Consider the following 16,459-nt stretch of genomic DNA (forward strand, 5'->3'; position numbering starts at 1 on the left):
TAAAATTACTTATTTATCTAAGATGCACCTACACTGAATTTATCTGAAAAATAAAAAAGTTGATATTAAGAAAAAAATTGTAAATGGAAGATTATAAGAGAGGGTTTCCCGTGCCAGCAAACGTTACTGGCGTGCCATGTTTGGCACACGTGCCAGGGGTTGCCCACCCCTTCTCTAGAGCATCCTTTGCAGATGGCTTTGCAGAAAAAAAAAAAAAAATCATTTCAGTTTCCCTGTTTAAAAAGATGTAAACACCTTCCCTGGCTCTTCTGACATCCGTGTGTCAGTGATGAATCATCTCCAGCAGAAAGACCTGCTAGGTAGGTCACCCGCTCCATTTCTAGTCAACTTCCTGCTGGCGGCCCTGAGGCCTTGCAGGGAGGTGGGGGGGGTGGGGTGCTAGGTTTGATGCAGCGCCTGAATGCTCAACCCTCCAAGCCCCCTGAAGACCCACTCAGATCCCGAGGGAGTCTAAGAGAGGCTGAGGGACTCAGTTCTGGCATTCTCCTTTTTAAAATTTTAAAGCAACTTGCCAACTTTGCCTCCTGTCTTTTTAAAACATAGTACCTGGAACCAGCCTTTCCCTGCTGGTTCTTGCTTGTGAATGAGACCTGGGAACAGAGGGAGGAGGCCCTGGGAGATGTGGCAACCAATGTTAAAAATAATAATGATTATTAATAATAACAAATAATAATAAACCCTCAAGCCTCAATGTTTTTAAAATGTATGTGCATGTTTGATTTTTTAATCACTTCATCCAAAGACTATTTCATTTCTTGTCTCCGGAGCAGTTGGCAGTGCAGCTGAAAGTGTTAAGAGAGGAAGAGATGTGGGGGGAATCTGGGCAGACTTCCTGGAGGAGGAAACACTTGCTACAGTTTGGCCACGTGGAGATGGGGAGGAGTGTATTCTTGAAGGCAGAAACTGCATCAAGAGTGAAACCCCAGAAACGAGAAATTGGGGGACCACGCAAAAGAGGGGAAGGGACGTCGAAGGGGAGCAGTCTGGCTTCAGGGAAAAGGCCATGTCCTCCTTTTACGTTTGCTTCTTCTAATGTGCTGTGAATTTAGAAAGCAGATATCATGGGTGTACACGAATGACCTCAGAATGAAAGGCGGGAATAGGAGACAAGGTTGGGGCCACTCGGAAGGTCTGTGCCCCCTTCAGCGGGGCCGTGTGCTGGTTGGGGGAGCTACAAGCTAACACCCGTCCCCACACAGAACCAGCCCCGCGGAACAGCAATAGGTTCTATGGGCAGGAACAAGGACCCATTAAGGCCCCTGCCCGGCCATTACACCACGGACACCCCCACCTCAGCTACCACCATGTGTCCCAGGACCTTAATGGAGGTGCTGGGGATGGTGGCAGGGGAAGGATACCCACACATCTCCAGCTCTCGGGGTCCGAGGTGGGGGGGGAGCTAGATTCTTACTTGGGGTCCCTTCTGGCCAAACTTTGCGACGGAGACATGGAGACCCAGAGGCTCACGAGGGAGAGCTGGGGAGCGAGACGCCCGCGGGGAAGACGGGCACCCGGCGCCCCCGCCCGGTGCGCCCCTCCCCAGGCCCGGAGCAGCAGCGCGCCCCCCGCAGGCCCGGCGGGGCTGCCCAGCCTCCCTCCGCCCCCAGCAGCGCGCCGCCCTCCGCCCCGGGCCCTGGTCGCTGCGCGCGGGGCCGTGGGCGGGGCACGAGGGGTGCGGGCGGACCAGCCAGGGCTTCTTACCTCCGCGCCCGCGTCCGTCCGTCCAACCGAGCTCGGTTTGCCGCTGGGATTGCTGGGCTTGGGAGGCTCCCACGGGCTCGGGTCGCCCCCAGACCCTTCGGTGGCCCCGAGCGCGCGGGGGCGCTGGGATCTGGGACAGGCGCCGCGCCGGCGGGAGGAGGCGGCTCCTGCGGGGCGCGCTGGGGCGGGGGCGTCTGCGGGGCCCCGTCCATTAGGGCCCGGGGAGCGATTATCTTGAAGAACAAAGGCGGCCGGGGAAGGCTCGGCGCCCCCCGGGTCAGGCCCTGAACTTGAACTTGTACTTGACACTTTGTCCCGAAGGTGGCGCGGGCACCCCTCCGAGCTTGGACGGGGCGCAAGGGCCAGCGCCGGTGCCAGGGAGGGGGCGCCCTGTGCGCAAAGGGGACCCCAGGTGCGCCCCAGACTGCCTTGGGCTGCCGGGTTCTGGGGTCTCCGCGGCCCCACGAAGAGTCTGGGTGCGGTCGAGGCCGCGGAGTCTTCGCCCCCAGCCCCCACTCCCAGCCCAGCCTGCGCCGGGGCCGGCGGGATTCTCTGCACGTCGCGTCGGCGGCCGCTATTCAGCCGCTAATTGAACGTTAATGGCAGGTGCGGATGAGGTCACCGGAGCTGGCTCTTCTCACACATTTTTCATGCAAATGCGCGAAACTCTAAACAAATTTAAATAAAAAGCTCTTTGTGCTGCGCGCGCCTCAGTCCTCTCACTCCTGCCCGGAATCCTGGGGCCCGAGCCCGCTGCCGGGAGGAGCGCGGCCCGCGAGGGGAGCCGGGCGCCCGGACAGCGCCGCCTGCCGGCCGGGGGTGCAAACCCCGCCGCGCCACCCTAAGGCCGAACGCTGCCTGGATGCCATGGGGCGGGGGTGAGGGACCTCTAGTTGGGGTCCTGGGACAGGGAGAGGCTAGTGGGGAGGCCGAGTGGGCAGGGGTTACGTGCCTGTGTTGGCATCGGGCAGCACCCACACCCATACCCATGGGCCTACCCTCTCCGTTGGTTCAATAGGATAGCGCCTAGTTATGCATACGGATGTCTCAGTGTTAAACCATTATTTAGGACACGAACAAGCACCTAGAACAGCGCCTGGCACCAGAAAATATAGATTTAAAAAATTTTTTTAGCCGAAACCGGTTTGGCTCAGTGGATAGAGCGTCGGCCTGCGGACTGAAAGGTCCCAGGTTCGATTCCGGTCAAGGGCATGTACCTGGGTTGCGGGCACATCCCCAGTAGGAGATGTGCAGGAGGCAGCTGATCGATGTTTCTCTCTCATCGATGTTTCTAACTCTCTATCTCTCTGCCTTCCTCTCTGTAAAAAATCAATAAAATATAAAAAAATAAAAAATAAATAAATAAATAAATAAAAATTTTTTTATTTATTGGTTTTTGAGAGAGATTTGTTGTTCCACTTATTTACACGTTCATTGGTTGATTTTTGTATGTGCCCTGACCAGGAATTGAACCTGCAACCTTGGCATATCGGGACAACACTAATCAACTGAGATACCCAGGCAGGGCAGGTGTAGATTATTAATCTGGGGCCCAGGGCCCTGTGAGAACCCAGGCTGTGATTTTGCACATGCATGACAAAACCAGCGTGACTCAGTGGTTGAGCACCGAACTATGAACCGGAGGTCACGGTTTGATTCCTGGTCAGGGCACATGCCCGGGGTTGCGGGCTCCACCCTCAGTGTGGGGCGTGCAGGAGGCAGCCGATCCATGATTCTCTCTCTTCATTGATGTTTCTATCTCTCTCTCCCCCCTCCTTTCTTCTCTGAAATCAATAAAAATATTTTTTAGCCCTGGCTGGTTTGGCTCACTGGATAGAGCGTCAGCCTGGGGACTGAATGGTCCCAGGTTCGATTCCGGTCAAGGGCATGTACCTTGGTTAAGCAGACACATCCCCAGTAGGGGGTGTGCAGGAGGCGGCTGATCAATGCTTCTCTCTCATCGATGTTTCTAACTCTCTATCTCTCTCCCTTCCTCTCTGTAAAAAATCAATAAAATATATTTTAAAAAAATTTTATTATTTATTTATTTATTTTTAAAATATATTTTATTGATTTTTTACAGAGAAGAAGGGAGAGGGATAGAAAGCCAGAAACATCGATGAGAGAGATCGATCAGCTGCCTCTTGCACGCCCCCCAGTGGGGATGTGCCCGCAGCCAAGGTACATGCCCTTGACTAGAATCGAACCCGGGACACTTGAGTCCACAGGCCGACGCTCTATCCACTGAGCCAAACCGGTTCGGCTAAAAAAAATTTAAAAAAAAAACTTGCTCGTACATCCCATCCTGGTCCGTGGTGAGAGCTGAGCCCAACTCCACTGCTTCCCAGCGGTGTGGCTTCGTATATGTTTGAGCTTCCACTTCCTAGTCTGTAGAATGGGACTAGGCTTTATGAGGTCGTTGTGAGATTAAATGAGAAGATTTTTAGTGGAGCTTGAGGAGGAGTTTGAAGGCTGCCTCACACAGTCCAGAACCTCCAGAGCCCCTCTCCTGAGGGTAGGACACTTGGCTGCCACCCTCAAGGCGGCCAGCAACCTTCATCCTCTTACCCAAAGGACCCCCGCCCAGGTCAGGGAGACAGGCTCCCCAAGGCCTTGGGTGGTGTCTTCTACCTCCCCATCCACACCCGGGCCCGCACCACATCAATGCACCATGAATTGTCTTTGCTGGTGGCTGAGTCTCACTTCCTTCACCCATGTCTTCCCAGAAAAACTGATGAGAGACGCAGGTGGCTTTGCAAAGAAACTTTATTCATTGTGGGCTGGGGAGAGGCAGGGGGGTCACAGGACTGGGAGGGGTTTCTCTCCCGGGACTCGGCCTAACCCTCCCTCAGGACCATTGGGAGGGAGTACAGGGGGGGAGGGTGGACCCACTGGCCTTGGGAGAGACCCGATGATTCCAGGTGCCTGGGTGGGGTCTCCGCTCTCCCACTTCTGCTTCTGCAGCGTCAGCCTTCCCTGTGCCCCTGTCACTCAGGCCAGCCTCGGAAGCTGGGGCAGGCCCCGGAGTGTCCTCATCTTCTTGCCAGACCCCTTCAGGCCAGGGACCCCAAAGAAGAAGCAGAGCCCAGCCGGTGTGGTTCAGTGGTTGAGCATCGACCTATGAGCCAGGAGGTCACAGTTCCATTCCCGGTTAAGGGCACATGCCCGGCTTGCGGGCTCCATCTCCAGTGGGAGGCGTGCAGGAGGCAGCCGATCCATGATTCTCTCTCATCATTGCTGTTTCTCTCTCTCTCTCTGTCTCCCTTCCTCTCTGAAATCAATAAAAAAAAATTTTTTTTAAAAAAGCAGAATCTGGCCGAAACCAGTTTGGCTCAGTGGATAGAGCGTCGGCCTGCGGACTGAGGGGTCCCGGGTTTGGTTCCAGTCGGGGGGCGTGTGCCTTGGTTGCGGGCACATCCCCGGTGGGGTGCGTGTAGGAGGCGGCTGATCGATGTTTCTCTCTCATCGATGTTTCTGACTCTCTATCCCTCTCCCTTCCTCTCTGTAAAAAAATAAATAGAATATATTTTTTAAAAAAATTTTAAAAAGCAGAATCTGCAGGAATGCAGACAACCAGCAGCCAGGGGACCCTGCCCATGCCCCCCTCCCACCAGGGGGAGACCCAGGCCTTTCCCGGGACCCAGCCCCCGCTCTCCAGCGCTCACTCAGGCTTGTCTTGATCAGCTGGGCTGCAGCCTTGTCTCCAGGCCAGCACACCCCTAGGAAGTCCATCTGGACAACCCCAGAGGAGAAGCAATAGTAACCAGGCCTAACTCCGCTGTCCAGTCCAGCTGGCGCGGTGCAGCCCATAGATGGCATTAGGTACAGTGAGGGAGGCCCCGGGCAAGGGACTGTTTGGGGCGACCTTGTGAAGGAGGGGTTACTGTCTCTATGTTTGGGGCTGATGAAGAGGGGGTGCAGCTTGGGGACTTGCTCTCAGTGGCCAAGCCAAAACAGGACCTCTTTGGGGTTAGGAGTACGGACCTTAGAGAGATTTGGTTTTGAATCTCAGTTCTGGCATTTGCAAGCTGTGTGACTAGGGACCTATAATGTAACATTTTGGGCCTCAGTTTCCTCATCTGTAAAATGGGTGTACCAATGGGACCCATAGTGCCTGAGGTTATAAAGCATCGGCTTGGTGGCCTAGCCTGTGGTTGTTCTTAATGCTTCTTCCCTCCCCTCTCCATAGGCCCCACAGCTGATTTGGGGTGACAATAGCTTCTCCCCAGACCCCAAGAGCACCCCATGGATTTCCCAGGCCCCTCCAGGCGGCTCCTGGATCCAGGTGGACAGCGCGCCTCTGCCCCCACTCCGCCCAGGCCATCGGGGCCCCGTGGAGAGCCCTGAGCTGGGCTGTGGGCTGGCCTCTCTGCTCCTTTCCTATTTGGGGGTGAGGTAGGCAGGGGAGACATCAGCCTCACCAGCAGGATGATTCTCTCTCGGGACACACGCTGCTTCTGCAAACAGGACTCTTCACAGTCCCCACCCACCCTGCCCACCAGTCCCCCAGCACAGTAGCACCTCTACTGGGCTGTGGTGGGTGGGGGACACTTCCCTGCCCACCAGGCCCACAGACCAGCATGCAACTGGAGTGGGGCGTGGCCAGGCTTCCAAGGGCCCCTCCAGAAAACGGGGGGCTCCTGAAGGCAGAGTTTAACGCCTACTCATCTGCTCACAGAGACACAGGGAACCCCTCCCAGGCCTCTCCCAGGAGCTCGGACAAGCAAACAGGCTGAACAGCCGTGAAACTGGAACACTGAGACCCACCTAAGCTGGACCCAGAGATACTAAGCTTGGCACTTAGTAGGCTTTTTAAAATGCACCATTGCAACCAGGATGCTGAAGTGTGGTTGGCAGGCAGAAAATGGGCTGTGGTGGGGTTTCTGGGTGTTTTTCCTGCAACATCCCCAGCATCCTCTCAGAGCTCCTACCCCAAGGTGGCTAACAGAAGTTACCACCCTGGCCCGTTTGGCTCAGTGGATAGAGCATCGGACCACAGACTGAAGGGTTCCTGGTTTGATTCTGGTCAAGGGCACATGCCTTGGTTGCAGGCTCTATCCCAGCCCTGGTTGAGGCCCATGCGGGAGGCAACCAATCGATGTGTCTCTCTCACATCAATGTTTCTCTCTCTCTCTCTCTCTCTCTCTCTCTCTGTCTCTCCTCCTTTCCACCCTTTCTAAAAATCAATGGAAAAATACCCTTGGGTGACGATTAACAACAAAATAATAATAATACAATAAACAAGGGGGAAGAAGCAAATTTAAATAATTAATTACTTTCAAAAACACAGAAATTATGCCTTTTATGTTTAATAACCTATTTAATTTTTTCTTTTAAAAAATTTTTAAAAACTTTTTTATTGAATTGATTGGGGTGACATTGCTTCATACATTATATAGGTTCCAGGCGTGCAATTCTATAGCACATCATCCGTATATTGTATTGTGTGCTCACCACCCCTGTCCCCCTCCCATCGGGCCTTTTTCAATTTCTCAGTAAAAGTACCCACAAGCATGGAAAGAAAATACAGCAATACAGAGAGTTCACATCCATCTGCATTTCCAGAAACTCTTCAGATATAGTATACTCAGGGCTGACTTCTATAGACACACAGCCCAGCTGGTATGGCTCAGTGGTTGAGCCTGGACCTATGAACCAGGAGGTCATAGTTCAACTCCTGGTCAGGGCACATGCCCGGGGTTGCGGGTTCCATGCCCATTAGGGGGCGTGCAAGAGGCAGCTGATCAATGGTTCTCTCTCATCATTGATGTTCCTCTCTCTCTCTCTCTCCCTCTCCCTTCCTCTCTGAAATCAATAAAAAAAAAAACATATTTAGCCCTAACTGGTTTGGCTCAGTGGATAGAGCATTGGCCTGCGGACTCAAGGGTCCCAGGTTCGATTCCAGTCAAGGGCATGTACCTTGGTTGCGGGTACATCTCCAGTAGGGGGCGTGCAGGAGGCAGCTGATCGATGTTTCTCTCTCATCGATGTTTCTAACTCTCTATCCCTCTCCTTTCCTCTCTGTAAAAAAATCAATAAAGTAAAAAAAAACAAAAACATATTTTTTAAAAATAAACACACATAAATGAGATCACATTCTACTGCCTGTTTTGCAATTTAGTCTATTCACCTAAGAGTATACAGGGTGTCCCCAAAAACTGTATATGCACTTTAACAACTGGTAGCTCAATTTTGAAAATGAAATGTATTTTAATAAACACTGCCTTCATAATTATTCAAAGGACCCCTTATATACCAGCCAACCTTCCCCACCAGCTTAAAGAGAGACCCACCACACTCATTTTCATAGCTGCATAGTATTCCACATGCTGATGGCCCACAGGTTCGCTTCCAATACTTCACCTTCTTTTATTTTATTTTATATATCTTATTGATTTTTTTACAGAGAGGAAGGGAGAGAGATAGAGAGTCAGAAACATCGATCAGCTGCCTCCTGCACATCTCCTACTGGGGATATGCCCGCAACCAAGGTACATGCCTTTGACCGGAATCGAACCTGGGACCCTTCAGTCCACAGGCGGACGCTCTATCCACTGAGCCAAACCGGTTATGGCCAAATTCTTTTTTTTTTTTTAATATATTTTTGTTGATTTCAGAGAGAGGAAGTGGGAGAGAGAAACATCAATGATGAGAGAGAATCACCGATCGGCTGCCTCCTGCACGCCCCCAGGGGCCCAAGCATGTGCCCTTGACTGGAATCGAACCCGGGACCCTTCAGTCCAGAGGCCAACGCTCTATCCACTGAGCTAAACCAGCTAGGGCCGTGGTCGGCAAACTGCGGCCCCTTGAGTGTGACTCTTCCACAAAATACCACGTGCGGGTGTGCACGTACAGTGCGATTGAAACTTCGTGGCCGCACGCGAGGGACCAAAGAGCCGCATGTGGCTCGAGAGCCGCAGTTTGCCGGACCACTGGGCTAGGACAATACTTCACATTCTAAGAAGAAAAGCTCTGAGGCACATCCTGGTGCCTGGGAATGTTTCCATCTATAACCACGGAGTAAATGCCTTGCAGTGCCCTTTGTGACCAAGTGTGTGTGCATTTCACAGTCTGATATTGCCACTCTCCTTTCCTCTCTGTAAAAAAATCAATAAAATAAAAATAAATAAATAAAAACATATTAAAAAAAAAATAAACACACATAAATGAGATCACATTCTACTGCCTGTTTTGCAATTTAGTCTATTCACCTAAGAGTATACATTCCAGGAAATATTCTACAATCTACACTCTCCAACCAACAGTGTTGGAGTGTCTTAAAATACACATGCTGGCCCAGCTGGCCGGCGTGGCTCAGCGCCTGGGTGTCCACCTATGAACCAGGAGGTCACAGTTCTGTGCCCAGTCAGGGCACATGCCCGGGTTGAGGGCTCGATCCCCAGTAGGGGGCGTGCAGGAGGCAGCCGATCCATGATTCCCTCTTCATCACTGATGTTTCTATCTCTCTCTCTCTCCCTCTCCCTTCCTCTCTGAAATCAATAGAAATATATATTAAAAAACACACACACACAAAGGCTGGTGGCCCAGGGGTGCCCTGAGTCAGAGGGGAATGGGCCCACGGGGGCGCTGGGAGTGGAGGGCAGGCCAGCGTGGCCGGGTCCCGCCTGAATGGTTCCTGCGGCCATTGTCTCTCCCAGCCTGGCCTTCTGGGGGGGGGGGGAGGGGTGAGGGGGTGAGGGGTGTTCACAGCCTATGGAGAGGGGGCTGGGCCGGAGGAGGAGAAGGGTGTGCCGTCCTCACCAAAGGAACCCAGGAATGTGCCCCAAGGAAGTCAGAGAGAGGAAGGGGGGGGACCCGTCCCTGGGGGAGAGGGACGTCAAGAACCCCTGACTGATGAATAGTGAGTTTGCCCTTGAACCTCACCGGGCTTCGCCGTTCTCAGGCCCAGAACAAGAGCCGAGACACGTCTGAGCCCAGCTGCGCGGGGACGGCGGCGGTCCATCTCAGACGCTTTGACAGGCCGGGCCTGTTCCCTGCATAGCTCAGACCGGCCTCCCCGCTCCCCTGGCAACAGGCAGCCTGGCTCCCAGGTCCAGGCCCTGCGGCCCGGAGCCGGAGGAGGGAGGGGAGGAGCACCAGGGAGGAGCGCTGGGGAGAGGGCGCCGCCCCCACCCCGGGAGGAAATGCGGACGGATGGGGAAGAGCATCCTCCCAGAGGCCTGGCCAGGGCGCATGCCGTGACAAGGGGACAAACGGTGGCCAGAGGCAAAGCCCCCCAACCCTGTGGAGTGCGTTGGGCGTGTTTCCCTCGGTCCCCGGCCGAGTTCCAGGTGGCGGGGGATGGGAGTGGAGCTTGCACTGCACAGATGCTCCTCCATCCTGGCCCCTGAGTCCCGGAGATTCAGGACAGCAACTCCGGCCTGGCTCTCCCCTCCTGATGACCTGGCCTGGCATGTCCGGGTGTGTGTGTGTGGGGGGGGGGGGGGGGTTGGGGGGAGGGGGCGGGGCTCTGTACTCCTGTCCTGTGCCCTGGGCAAGACCTACAGTCTCCACCCCACCCCCAACTCCCACCCCCCACCCCGTCTCTTTCTCCATTTTCGGAGCCTCAGAAAAGAGCCCCCACCCCCACCCCCCAGCACAGCACAGGGCGATCTAAAGAGAAAGGACGGGAGGAGCCGGGCACTCTGGGGAGGCAGGTGTCCTATAAATCTCATTCAGGTATTCTTAGGGCCGAAAGTAGGTACCGCTGCTCCCTGGGGAAGGAGGGCTGTGAGGGAGGGGGGGGGGGGGGAGGAGCCACCTCACTGTCTCAGAACCTACCCAGGCGGGACACTCACAGGCAAGAGGTGTGGGATCTGTCTGGGGCCTTTGCAGCCTCAGGGTTCAGCGGGGGAGGAGGAGGGAAGAGTCAGCCACCCTGCAACTTCAAGCGATTTGACCTGTGTTATGTCCGTGCCTCGCTGCAGCGTCCTGAGACAGTGTGGTTTGTTAGCCTCATTTTGGAAACAGGCAAACAGGCCCTGGCCGGTGTGGCTCAGTGGATAGAGCGTCGGCCTGCAGACCGAAGGGTCCCGGGTTCGATTCCGGTCAAGGGCACGTACTTCTGGTTGCGGGCTCCTCCCCGGGCCGGGCCCTGGCCAGGGAGCATGCAGGAGGCAACCCATCGATGTGTTTCTCTCACATCAATGTTTCTCTCTATCGTTCCCTCTCTCTTCCACTTGCTCTAAGAAATCAATGGAAAAATATCCTTGGGTGAGGATCAAAAACAAAAAAAAGGAGTTCAGGGCTGGCCCAAGGTCATACTGGTCATCCCAGGAGCTGAGCCACGTGCACCTGCCTCCGTGGCCTGAACTGTGTCAGCTGTTCCACAGGCGGAGCCACCTGGCGGGGGGTGGGGGGGGGGTGGAGGGGGCGGTCAGGGGGGGCGGGGGGGGGGTGCTGGGAGGGGCCCAGGCACCAGGAACAGCACTTCCCCCGGGACTGCATCTTGGGGTTTGGAGCTCGAGTGTAAGGGCTCTGGCCCAGGGCAGCGGGACTGGGCGAGCCTGGGTTGTGGGCTCGATCCCCAGACAGAGCCACCAGGGCAACACTAGGCAGGGCAAGTGGGAACAGGAGAGGAGGCTGCAGGTCAGAGGCTGGGAGACTTGTGCTCTGGGGGCGGGCCATGGGCCAGCCTCACGCAGGGGGGGCCAGCGGTGAGCTGGGTTTCCTTTTTTAGCCTCTGGTGGAAGGAAGGTGCCTCCATGTCCCGGGGGGAAGGGGATAAGGCTGGATGGATTTTCTGTGAGCCAGGGGCTGGGGTTCCTGGCAGGTGACAGAGGGGTAAAAAGCAGGAAGAACTTCCAGATTATAAAACGCTGGGGATGCCGGGCCGGCGTGGCTCAGTGGTCAAGCGTTGGCCTAGGAACCAGGAGGTCACGGTTTGATTCCAGTCCAGGGCACATGCCCGGGTTGCAGGCTTGACCCCCAGTGTGGGGCGTGCAGGAGGCAGCCAATCAATGATTCTCTCTCAGCATTGATGTTTCTCTCTCTCTCTCTCCCTCTCCCTTCCTCTCTGAAATCAATAAAAATATAATTTTTTTAAAATGCCAGAGCGAAAGGGACATTTTAAGATGCCATCCCACCCACAGCTCCTATTTAAGGACCGGAAGGGAGGGTCTGCCCAGCAACAGGAGTGAGTGGCATCTAATCTCTGGCTTCCTATGAGGGGGCTGTGTCTTCTCAGGCCCTTGTCACTCTCCCAGGCCACTTGGCGCCGTGAAAGGCAGGGAGCAGGGCCAGGGGAACGAAGCCGCGTTGGCAAAGCACTCGTGTCCCGGGAAGGCTTTGGGGAGCTAGGGGCTGGGAGCAGATGCTGCCTCGAAGCCAACGCCTTCCTGGCTGACAGACCGGGCTCCCCACGGCCCCCCGACACCACACACCCACCTCCACAGCCGGACAGAAGGAACCAGGGCCTCCTCTGGCGATGAAGGGTCAGAAGGCAGACAGGCCCTGGCCGGTGTTGCTCAGTGGATAGAGCGTCGGCCAGAGGACTGAAGGGTCCTGCGTTGGATTCCGATCAAGGGCACCTACCGTGGATGCAGGTTCCCCGGCCCTGGTCGGGGCGTGTACAGGAGGCAACCGATCAATGCGTCTCTCTCACATCGATGTTTCTCTCTGTCTCTCCCTCTCCCTTCCACTCTCTCTAAAAATCAATGGAGCCCTAGCCGGTTTTTCTCAGTGGATAGAGCACTGGCCTGTGGACTGAAGGGTCCCAGGTTCGATTCCGGCCAAGGGCACATGCCTGGGTTGCGGGCTCGATCCCCAGTAGGGGATGTGCTGAAGGCAGCCGATCAATGATTTTCATCACTGATGTTTCTCTCTCTCCCTCCCTCTCCCTTCCTCTCTGAAATCAATAAGGAAATATATATATATTTTTAAATCAATGGAAAAATATCCCAGCGGGAGGATGAACAGCAACAACAAAAAGGCAGACTGGCCCCCTAATCCTCACCCACACGCTTCTGAGAGGAAGGGACAGGAAGGAGGGGCAGCCCCCGGGGACGTGAGGGAGGTACAAGCCCCCAGCACAGGCTGGTCCCAGAAGCAGAGCCGCTGGCCACAGCCCTGGCGGGGCCTGGAGCTGGGAAGGACTCAGCTCGCTGCTCTCTGCTGCTGGGTCCTCTGCCACCTGGGTGCCCCATGCCAGGCAGAACTGACCTGCTCAGAATGCAGGGGGAAACCCGGGGTGCCGCCTCCTGCGAGCCCCGCCCGGAACCGCCCGGAGGGAGGGCTGCGTGCTCGCTGATGGCTGCGGTGGGGCCGAAAGACACAAAGACAAATGAGCGGGTTTCAGCCCAGCTGTCCCTCCTCCCCGGGCTGAGGGCTGGGCCAGCTGCCAGTCTGCGTGGCGGTGCCCATGGGCGGCTCTTCTGCCTGTCCCTGCGGCCCTCCTCCCCCGAGTCACAGCCAAAGACCCCACCGACCTTCCTACCGGCAAAGGGAGGAGGAAAATCAACCCTTCCTATTGTTTTCGAGTGTCATTCCGAGAATATGGGTTATTCTGCCCACCTGTAGGCCGGTGTGGCTCAGTGGTTGGGTGTCAACCCATGAACCAAGCGGTTGCCAATGCGATTCCCGCTCAGGGCACATGCCTAGGTTGCAGGCTCAACGCCCAGTAGGGGGCGCGCAGGAGGCAGCCGATCAATGATTCTCTCTAATCGATGTTTCCATCTCTCTATGCCTCTCCCTTCCTCTCTCTCTAAAAATTCAATAAAAACATATTTCAGCCCTCACCGGTTTGGCTCAGTGGATACAGCGTCAGCCTGCGGACTCAAGGTTCCCAGGTTTGATTCCGGTCAAGGGCATGTACCTTGGTTGCGGGCACATCCCCAGTAGGGGGTGTGCAGGAGGCAGCTGATCGATGTTTCTCTCTCATCGATGTTTCTGACTCTCTATCCCTGTCCCTTCCTCTCTGTAATAAAATCAATAATATATATTTTAAAAATACATATGTCAAAAATAAATAATATAAATTTTTTTAAAAATAGGGGCTAAGACAGTCAGGGGTCTACAGCTCAGTGATTTCATCAGCGTCTCCCCTCCATCCCTCCCTCCCTCCACGCTCCGGGCCTGGGCCACCAGCAAGCTGGCTGGCCAGAAGCCTCAAACACCAGGTTTTCTTAAAAAATATATTTTATTGATTTTTTACAGAGAGGAAGGGAGAGAGATAGAGAGTTAGAAACATCGATGAGAGAGAAACATCGATCAGCTGCCTCCTGCACACCCCCTACTGGGAATGTGCCCGCAACTAAGGTACATGCCCCTGACCGGAATCGAACCTGGGACCTTTCAGTCCGCAGGCCGACGCTCTATCCACTGAGCCAGGGTAAACACCAGGTTTTGTGTTCAGCATGACGCCTGTTCCCTAACTCCCTGGGTTCTCTCTCTCTCTTTTTATTTAAAAAATACATTTTTATTGATTTCAGAGAGGAAGGGAGAGGGAGAAAGAAATAGAAACATCAACAATGAGAGAGAATCATGGATCAGCTGCCTCCTGCACGTCCCCCACTGGGGCTCAAGCCCACAACCTGGGCACGTGCCCTTGACCGGAATCGAACCCGGGACCCTTCAGTCCGCAGGCCGATGCTCTATCCACTGAGCCAAACTGGCTAGGGAGAGGGGAGGCGCACTTCCCAGCACACTTGCCCAGTTCTAGAACTAAACCCCAGATCCCCACCCCCACCAGCATTTTCCTGGCTGTCGGGGGGGAGGGGGGGTGGTGGGGGGTGGGGAGGGGGGAGAAATACCTGCAAATGATGCTGACTTCAGCCACAGCACAATAAACACCTTCTAGCACCTTCGCCAGGCAGGAGGGCGGGAGGCTGAGGTCTTGGCAACTTCCCTGCTGAGGAACAAAGCGCCGTGATGCTGTGATGAGGGCTGCGTGCGAGGGCCAGGCCCCAGCCCTCCACTGGGCACCACCCGTGCTGCGCTGAGCGGTCCAGCCTCGGATGGGATGGGAGCGCGCTTGGAATGCGATTCCCTGGCTTTGCACGCGCTCGGTCAGCCGAGTGCGACGCCCCCAGATCCCCTGTCACCTCCTAAAGCCCCTGTCTGCCCGCCCCCCAGCACCACGCTGATCACCAGATTAAGGAGCTCAGGGCTACAGCTGAGGCAGCTAAAACCCCGGGGGGAGGCGTGGGGAGGGGCTGGGCGAGCAGTGGGCAGCTGTCCCGAGGCCCTGCTCGCCTCCCCCCCTCGCCCCCCCCAACCCGCTGCTCTCCCCCTCACCCCGACTGTCCACCCTGCTTTCCGCCCCTGCCTTTAGCTCTAACTTCTACTCTTTTCCTCACTGAACTTTGGACTCACCCAGTTCCAAGGCGGGAGTGAGGTACCTTTGGCCCCAGACATGGGAGTGGAAGGTGGAGGGGGGAGGGGAGAGAGGGAGGGGAAGGGGCAGCCAGGATGGAAGGTGTGAGTGTACTGGGGTGGGGGCTGGTGGAGGGGTCCTGTGAGGGAGGTGGATGAGCCCTCGAGGGAAGGCCCAGTCTGGATTTTTTATTATTATTATTTTTTAAAATATATTTTATTGATTTTTTACAGAGAAGAAGGAAGAAGGACAGAGAGTTAGAAATATCGATGAGGGAGAAACATCGATCAGCTGCCTCCTGCACACCCCCTACTGGGGATGGAGCCCGCAACCAAGGCACATGCCCTTGACCGGAATCGAACCTGGGACCCTTGAGTCCGCAGGCTGATGCTCTATCCACTGAGCCAAACCGGTTCGGCTGGATTTTTTTATTATTATTATTATTTTTTTTAAAACACTCACCCGAGGATATTTTTCCATTGCTTTTTAGACAGGGAGAGGGAAAGACAGAGAGAAACACATCGATGGGTGGCCACCTGCATGACCAGGGCCGGGGAGCCTGCAACCGAGGTTCGTGCCCTTGACCGGAATCGAACCCGGGACCCTTCAGTCCGCAGGCCGACGCTCTATCCACTGAGCCACACCGGCCAGGCCCAGGCCCAGTCTGGACTGAGCACCCAAGAGTGATCCCAGAGGCCCCCGAGGGTCCCTCCGAGCTGGAGGAGGGAGGGGGAGGGAGCACCAGAGATGGGGGGCTTGACAAGGGAGGGAGGAGGAGAAGGAATCTGGTCATTCCCAGCTTCACCCTGAGGCCCCAGCATTTCCTGAACGAGAGGCACCCCAAACCCCGTAGGACGCAAACTCAGGGTGAGGAGTTGCCTCCTGGCCACGTGGAGTCAGCAGATCCGTGAGAATGAGCCGGGATGGATACAACGGGAAGGAACTAGAGGTTTGGGCCCGGGGCTGTTTGGACGTGAGTGGTGAGTGTCCCCGGCTTGGTCTTTGAGTTCCACGGAAGCTGTGACAACAGGCCCGGGCCAGTGGGGCTGCAGGGGGGGCGTCCTGGGAAGGGCCTGGGGGCCAGATCCCGGCTCACGATCACTGAGTCCTGAGACCCTGCGCTGAGCAAGAGGGGCCGCGCTCCAAGCCCCCGCACCCCTCCCTCCTCCCGGGGTTACTGTGAGAGCTGGAAGCTGAAAGTTGCCCGGAGCCCCCTTCTGAGCCGGCCCCCATGCCAGGGCCTGCAGAGGGCGACCAGGCCCCTGGCCCAGGAGGCGGCAGCTGCCCTCCCTCCGGCCTCTCCCTGGCTGCACTGCCACGCTCCCTTCTGCTGGCCGAGTCTGCCTCCCACTGCAGGGGTGTGGGGGGGAGGGGGCTTGGGCTCCAAGGGCTTCTGTGAGAACCTGGGAAGAGAGGTTCTGCCGC

The 16,459-nt window shown here is 55.8% G+C and overlaps 1 long non-coding RNA gene across 1 annotated transcript in view; it reads right to left on the bottom strand.

Annotated features, from left to right (window-relative positions):
* Nucleotides 1-4,481: 4,481 nt before the first annotated feature.
* The window catches only part of LOC138998434 (uncharacterized), a 28,017-nt gene continuing 16,039 nt past the window's right edge, over nt 4,482-16,459 (bottom strand). Inside the window, exons 2-4 of the long non-coding RNA XR_011469156.1 lie at nt 14,472-14,566; nt 12,109-12,277; nt 4,482-8,819 (exon numbers count right to left, since the gene is read on the bottom strand). This is a non-coding gene — a long non-coding RNA (uncharacterized lncRNA). The remainder of the gene's footprint in view (nt 8,820-12,108; nt 12,278-14,471; nt 14,567-16,459) is intronic.

The sequence above is a fragment of the Myotis yumanensis genome, unplaced genomic scaffold (assembly GCF_028538775.1).
Source record: "Myotis yumanensis isolate MYYU_CA2020_CCGP unplaced genomic scaffold, mMyoYum1.0.hap1 SCAF_20, whole genome shotgun sequence".
In the NCBI taxonomy this organism is placed as follows: Eukaryota; Metazoa; Chordata; class Mammalia; order Chiroptera; family Vespertilionidae; genus Myotis; species Myotis yumanensis.